The sequence below is a fragment of the Arachis ipaensis genome, chromosome B6, assembly GCF_059453495.1.
Source record: "Arachis ipaensis isolate K30076 ecotype BB chromosome B6, ASM5945349v1, whole genome shotgun sequence".
Lineage (NCBI taxonomy): Eukaryota > Viridiplantae > Streptophyta > Magnoliopsida > Fabales > Fabaceae > Arachis > Arachis ipaensis.
Genome location: NC_142441.1, coordinates 80,839,685 through 80,846,006, shown reverse-complemented (window position 1 = coordinate 80,846,006; position 6,322 = coordinate 80,839,685). Strand labels below are relative to the sequence as shown.

General features: G+C 36.3%; 1 non-coding gene across 1 annotated transcript; it reads right to left on the bottom strand.

Annotated features, from left to right (window-relative positions):
• Window positions 1–6,214: 6,214 nt before the first annotated feature.
• On the bottom strand, window positions 6,215–6,322 carry LOC148561497 (small nucleolar RNA R71). The gene has a single exon (XR_015887709.1). It is a non-coding gene; the product is annotated as a small nucleolar RNA R71 (small nucleolar RNA).

Genomic DNA, 6,322 nt, shown 5'->3' with positions numbered 1-6,322 from the left:
TCATGAAATTTGACTGGGATGCTGTCAAGGCAAGGATCGCCCTTGACCCGACTGTTCCATGGGTCATGGGTCAGAACACCACCATGCCTAAGGGAATCAAGCGGGCATACTTGAATGATGAGGCTCGGCTATGGCATCAGATCCTAAGCAACTTTATTACGCCGAGTACTCATGAGACGGAGTTACCTGCCGCTATGATCACCCTCTTATGGTGTGTGATGGAGGGTAAGGACCTGTACCTGCCACGCTTCATTCGGTACTACATGGCCAGGGTCCACGTCTGAGGCACTCTTGCCTTTCCATATCTGATTACACAGCTTGGCCATCGAGCTGACGTGCCTTGGGAGGATGCTGATGAGAAGCCACCTGCTGCAAAATGCAAGAAAATTATCCCTCACAGTAGGAACTTTCTGGCTTTGGGCTACAGACCTCCATTCCTCACTCCTACTGATGAGACAGCCACACCATCTGCCGGCCCCTCTTCCTCTACAGCTACCTCTGCCACCACCACTGCACCCCCACCTGCCTCAGAGCCAGTTTATCACTTAGTGCACCGCCTGTTTCAGCAGCTAGACCAGATGGAGCGCCGCAACCGGCGGTGATACGAGAGATCTGACCATCGCAGCAGGCGACGCTATGAGCACCTGAAGCTGATGATCCGTTCTGGCAGCGACATCTCCTCCCAGCCTGACACCCCATCAGAGCCATCTGAGGAAGAGGCGGATGATCACGAGGCGGAGACCCATCCACAGAGTGAGGCTGCGCAGGCAGGCACGGAGCAGGTTGCATCACAGCAGGAGGCCCCACCTCAGATTCAGCCTGCAGACCCAGAGATCCCTATTCAGTCAGCACCTCCTCTGCTGCAGGTAGATCCTCAGACCACCACCACAGAGACCCCAGCTACCCATCCTTCCAGTGATGACACCCCTTCACACCCTGCTTGAGTGAGCATCAGGGACGATGCTTCATATTAAGTGTGGGGAGGTCGCCATCTCTGGCGTATATTTTTTGGTGAACCACTACAGACTCTTTTTACTTTATTACTTTTCTGTATTTTTCTTTTTATTTTCTTTTTATTTTCTTTTTATTTTCTCAGTACTTATACATTGCTATTTTCATGTATTTTTACTATATTTCTGCATGTTGCACTTTAGTTCATGTTTTAGCCATTTAGTTTAGTTGCAATTCTAACTTATTAGTTATAGAGAATGTGGCTTAATTAGTATAGTTTACCCTTTTTAGCATAAGATAACTTAGTTTAAATTAAAAATATAAAAAGGAAGTAAACTAGAGACTTTAACAGAATAAAAACAACCCACACCTTGTATATATAGCATTACATGTTAGTTAGTTAACAACATTTCATCAAGGAGAAACACTAGAACTTTAAAGCTACCTTAAGATTTACATTGAGAATAATGGGAACTCTTAATTTTTACTTGCTTGACATATATAACTGATATATGATTTTTGAGTTAGAGAACGCACAGCCTGTGTGTTTTGAGCTTAATTGTATGGTTACATTTAAACCATAATTTTTTTCCTGTGTGTTCCGCCCTTCTTATTTATTCTGGTGTTCTTTACTTTGTTTTAATCTATATGTCCGATCGTAGAATATAGATACATAACAAGAAAGTGATTGAGGCCAGTGTTTGATTCTAGCTCACTATTCCCAAATTAGCCTACCTTTTACATCACCCTTGTTAGCCCCCTTGAGCCTTTAAAACCCCTCTTGTTTTATAACCATATTACTATCCTTAAGTAGAAAAACAAAATAAAAATCCCAAGTTGAATCCTTGGTTAGTTTAAGATAGAAATTGTGTATTGTGTAAGTGTGGGAACCTTATGGGAACATGGATGATAAAAACAAAGGGTAGAAAGTTAAAAAGAATAAAATAATTCAAAATAAAAGTTTTGGGAAGCATGCTCATGTGAAATCAAAATAATTGAATGACCATGTGCATTAAAAAGAAAAAGTTTCAGTATTTGAATAAAGGGGATACAAAAGAATTCCCCAAATGCAAAATAAAGCAAATGCACATAGGATAAAATTAAAACTAATGCATGAGCATGTAACATAAAAAGTGGGAAAAATATGGGAAATAGGTAAAGAAGCTTTGCTTTACAAATTATGTATGTTAGGTGAGATCTTAGACTAATCAAGGATTCACTTAATTAGCTTACTTAGCCTTATACATATACCCTTACCTTTACCTTGGCCCCATTACAACCTTAATTAAAGACCTCATGATTTTTGTATGCCTATATTCTATAATTGTTGATTGGTTAGATGAAGAACAAAGTTATAGAAAGTAAGGATAAAAATAAGAATAGAGTGATTAACCAATAAACGCTGAGTGACTAGAGAGTAAACACAAAATCCAGTGAGGGTTCAATAGCTCATCAACATATATCTCTGCTTAAATTATTAATTGTCTTGCAAAATTGTAAAATATTTTTCTCTCCCATCTCAATTGTAAAGGTACTTTATCACTATCTAAGGTTTGGCTACATATATATAAGATTCCTTGAGAATGTAAATTAATTCAACTACATGTAAGTTTTATATACAAGTGAATAAAAATTAGAATTGCATGATTTATTTAGGTAGTTGCATTTAGAATAGATTGCATTGCATGAGATTCCACCACTTCAACCTTACCTTACTCTTTATCTTTGATTTAGCATGAGGACATGCTATTGTTTAAGTGTGGGGAGGTTGATAAACCCATATTTTATGATATATTTTGTGCCTAATTTAAGTGATTTATTCAATCCTTCACTCACTTATTCATATAAATTGCATGGTTTTACTTTCCCGTCCTTATTATGTGATGTATGTGAAAAAACATGTTTCCTATGCTTTAAAAGTAATTATTTTAATTATCCTTTGTTTTCATTCGATGTCGTGATTCGTGTGTTGAGTAGTTTCAGATCTTCTAAGGCAGGAATAACATAAAGGATGGAAAGGAAACATACAAAATAGGAAGGAAAGCATAAAACGGAGTTTTTGAAGAAACTGTCAGTGACGCAATCGCATGGACGACGTGACCGCATGCCAGCGCAAAATGATAGTGACGCGACCGCGTCATTGACGCGATCGCGCGCCTTGAGCGAAATGCATATGATACGGATGCATGATTGAAGCGACCGCGTGACAAGGAAAACTCCAAATGATGCAACCGCGTGACCCACGCGGATGCGTGACAGAGGCTACGCACCAGAAAGTACAGAAAACGCTCCCAGCGATTTCTGAAGCCCTTTTTGGCCCAAATCTAAGTCCAGAAGGCATAGATAAGAGGTTATGAAGTGGGGGAATGCATCCATTCAGGAGGAAAGTCTCCAATTAGTTACTTTTCCTGATTTAGATGTAGTTTTGAGGGAGAGGTTCTCTCCTCTCTCTTTTAGGATTAGGATTTCTTTTGCTTTCAGGACTATCTTTTTATCAGGTTCAACATTCCTTTTTATTTATTTTCTTAATTTAATTTATGAATTCTTCTATGTTACAGATTATTCTTTGAATTAATGTTATTTGAGGTATTTCAGTTTATTATTGCTTTCTTTTATTTATGTTATTGTTGCTTCCAATCTGAAGACATTTTTATTCTAGTAGATTTACTTTTCCCCTTTTGGTCTTGGTTAAGAAATCAGTAACTCAGGAGTTATCAAACTCAACATGATTGATAATTGTTAACTTTGCTAATTGAATTGAACTTCAATAATCCCAATCTTTCCTTAGGGATTAACTAGGATTTGAAGATCAAACTAATTAGTCACTTGACCTTTCTTTGCTTTAAGTAAAGACTAACTAAGTGGAATTAAGATTCAATCTTCTTCATCATTGATAAGGATAACTAGGATAGGACTTCTAATTTCTCATACCTTGCCAAAAGTTTATTTTACAGTTATTTATTTATTTTACAGTCTTTTACTTATTTTAATTGCAATTCAAATCACTTGTTCCTCATCTTCAAAACCCCGATTTACAATCTTCATAACCAATAATAAGAACATACTTCCCTGCAGTTCGTTGAGAAGACGACCCGAGGTTTAAATACTTCGGTTATCAATTTTTAAGGGGTTTGTTACTTGTGACAACCAAAACGTTTGTACGAAGGGATTTCTGTTGGTTTAGAAACTATATCTACAACGCGATTATTGTTGTAAAATTCTTTACTGGCAAAAATCCTAACGTCAGTGACAAAGTGTGATTCACGTTTGAGAGCTCCAAGTCTTTGGCGCCATTGTTGATGATCACAATTTCGTGCACCAAGTTTTTGGTACCGTTGCCGGGGATTGTTCGAGTTTGGACAACTGACGGTTCATCTTGTTGCTTAGATTAGGTACTTTTCTTTTTATTTTTCAGAATTTTTAAGAATGAATTCTACAGTTTCAAAGTGATGTTCTTATCATCACAAAAGCTGATTGATTCTCATCAATTTAGCTGCTGAATGTAATGTCCTGCTGAAGCTCGGCTAGCCATGTCTAATCTTTTTAGACTAAAGCTTTAGACTAACATTGCATGATTCCTGGAATTCTTATTAAAAGTTTTGAATCTCTTTATCCTCTTTTCCATATAATTTTTGAAAAATCACAAAAAAAAATTTAATAAATCATAAAAATCAAAAATATTTTATGTATCTTAGTATCAATTCTTAAGTATGGTGTCTTGCATGCATTGTTTATTTGATCTTAGTTGCATTTTTATTGTTTCTCATCATTAAAAATTCAAAAATATTTTCAAAATTGTGTCTTTTCAAGTTAATAATACAGAGAATTGAAGATTCAGAATATTCAGCAGAGGAATTAAACAGAAAAAGCTGGGCGTTCAAAACGCCCAGTGAAGAAGGAAAACTGGCATTTAAATGCCAGCCAGGGTACCTGGCTGGGCGTTTAACGCCCAAAAAGGTAGCATTTTGGGCGTTAAACGCCAGAATGCCATTCTGGGCGTTTAACGCCAGGATGACACTAGAGGGAAGATTTTGTTTTTAATCCAATTTTTTTTCAAATCTTCATAATTTTTCAAAATCAAATCTTTTTCAAATCATATCTTTTCAATCATATCTCTTCAAAATCAATTTCTTTCCATTTTTTTATTTTTTTACTATTTTCGAAAATCCTTGCTACAATTAGTAATTTAATTCAAAATTTTCAAGTTGTTACTTGCTTATTAAGAAAGGATCAAATTTTAAATTTTAGAATCATATCTTTTAATTTCTTGTTAGTAAAGTAATCAACTTTAATTTTTAAAACTTTCTCTTTTTAATTTGATTTTCAATCATATCTTCTCAATCATAACTTTTCAATCACATCTTTTTCAAAATTAATTTTCAATGATATCTTTTTGATTTCTAATTTCAAAATCTTTTCAAAAATCACTTAATTTCTTTCCCAATCTTAGTTTTCAAAAATCATCAATCAAGTTTTCAAAATTTCTTTTAATTATTTCAAAATCTTTTACTTCAATTTCGAAAATTCTTTCCCTCTTCTCACATCCTTCTATTTAAGGACTAACACTCCTCCACTGTCAACAATTCGAACTCTATCCCTCTTGATAAGTTCGAATTCTTCTCTTTCTACCTTCTCCTTCTATTCTTCTTTTCCTCTGACACTTCAAGGAATCTCTATACTGTAACATAGAGGATTCGATACTTTCTTGTTCTCTTCTCTTTCATATGAGTAGGAATAAAGATAAAAGCATTCTTGTTGAGGCTGATCCTGAACCTGAAAGGACCTTGAAGCGAAAGCTAAGAGAAGCTAAAGTACAACTCTCTATAGAGGACCTAACAGAGCTTTTCAAACAAGAAGAAGCCATGGCAACCGAAAACAACAATGTCAACAATGCAAGGAAGGTGCTTGGTGACTTTACTGCACCTACTCCTGACTTCTATGGGAGAAGCATCTGAATCCCTGCCATTGGAGCAAACAACTTTGAGCTTAAGCCTCAATTAGTTTCTCTAATGCAACAGAATTGCAAGTTTCATGGACTTTCATTGGAAGATCCTCATCAGTTCTTAGCTGAATTCTCGCAAATCTGTGACACTGTCAAGACTAATGGGGTTGACCCTGAAGTCTACAGACTTATGCTCTTTCCTTTTGCTGTAAGAGACAAAGCTAGGACATGGTTGGATTCACAACCCAAAGAAAGCCTGAACTGTTGGGAAAAGCTAGACAATGCCTTCTTGGCAAAGTTCTTTCCACCTCAAATATTGAGAAGCTTAGAATGGAAGTCCAAACCTTCAGACAGAAGGAAGGAGAATCCTTCTATGAAGCTTGGAAAAGATACAAGCAATTGATCAGAAGGTGTCCTTCTTACATGCTT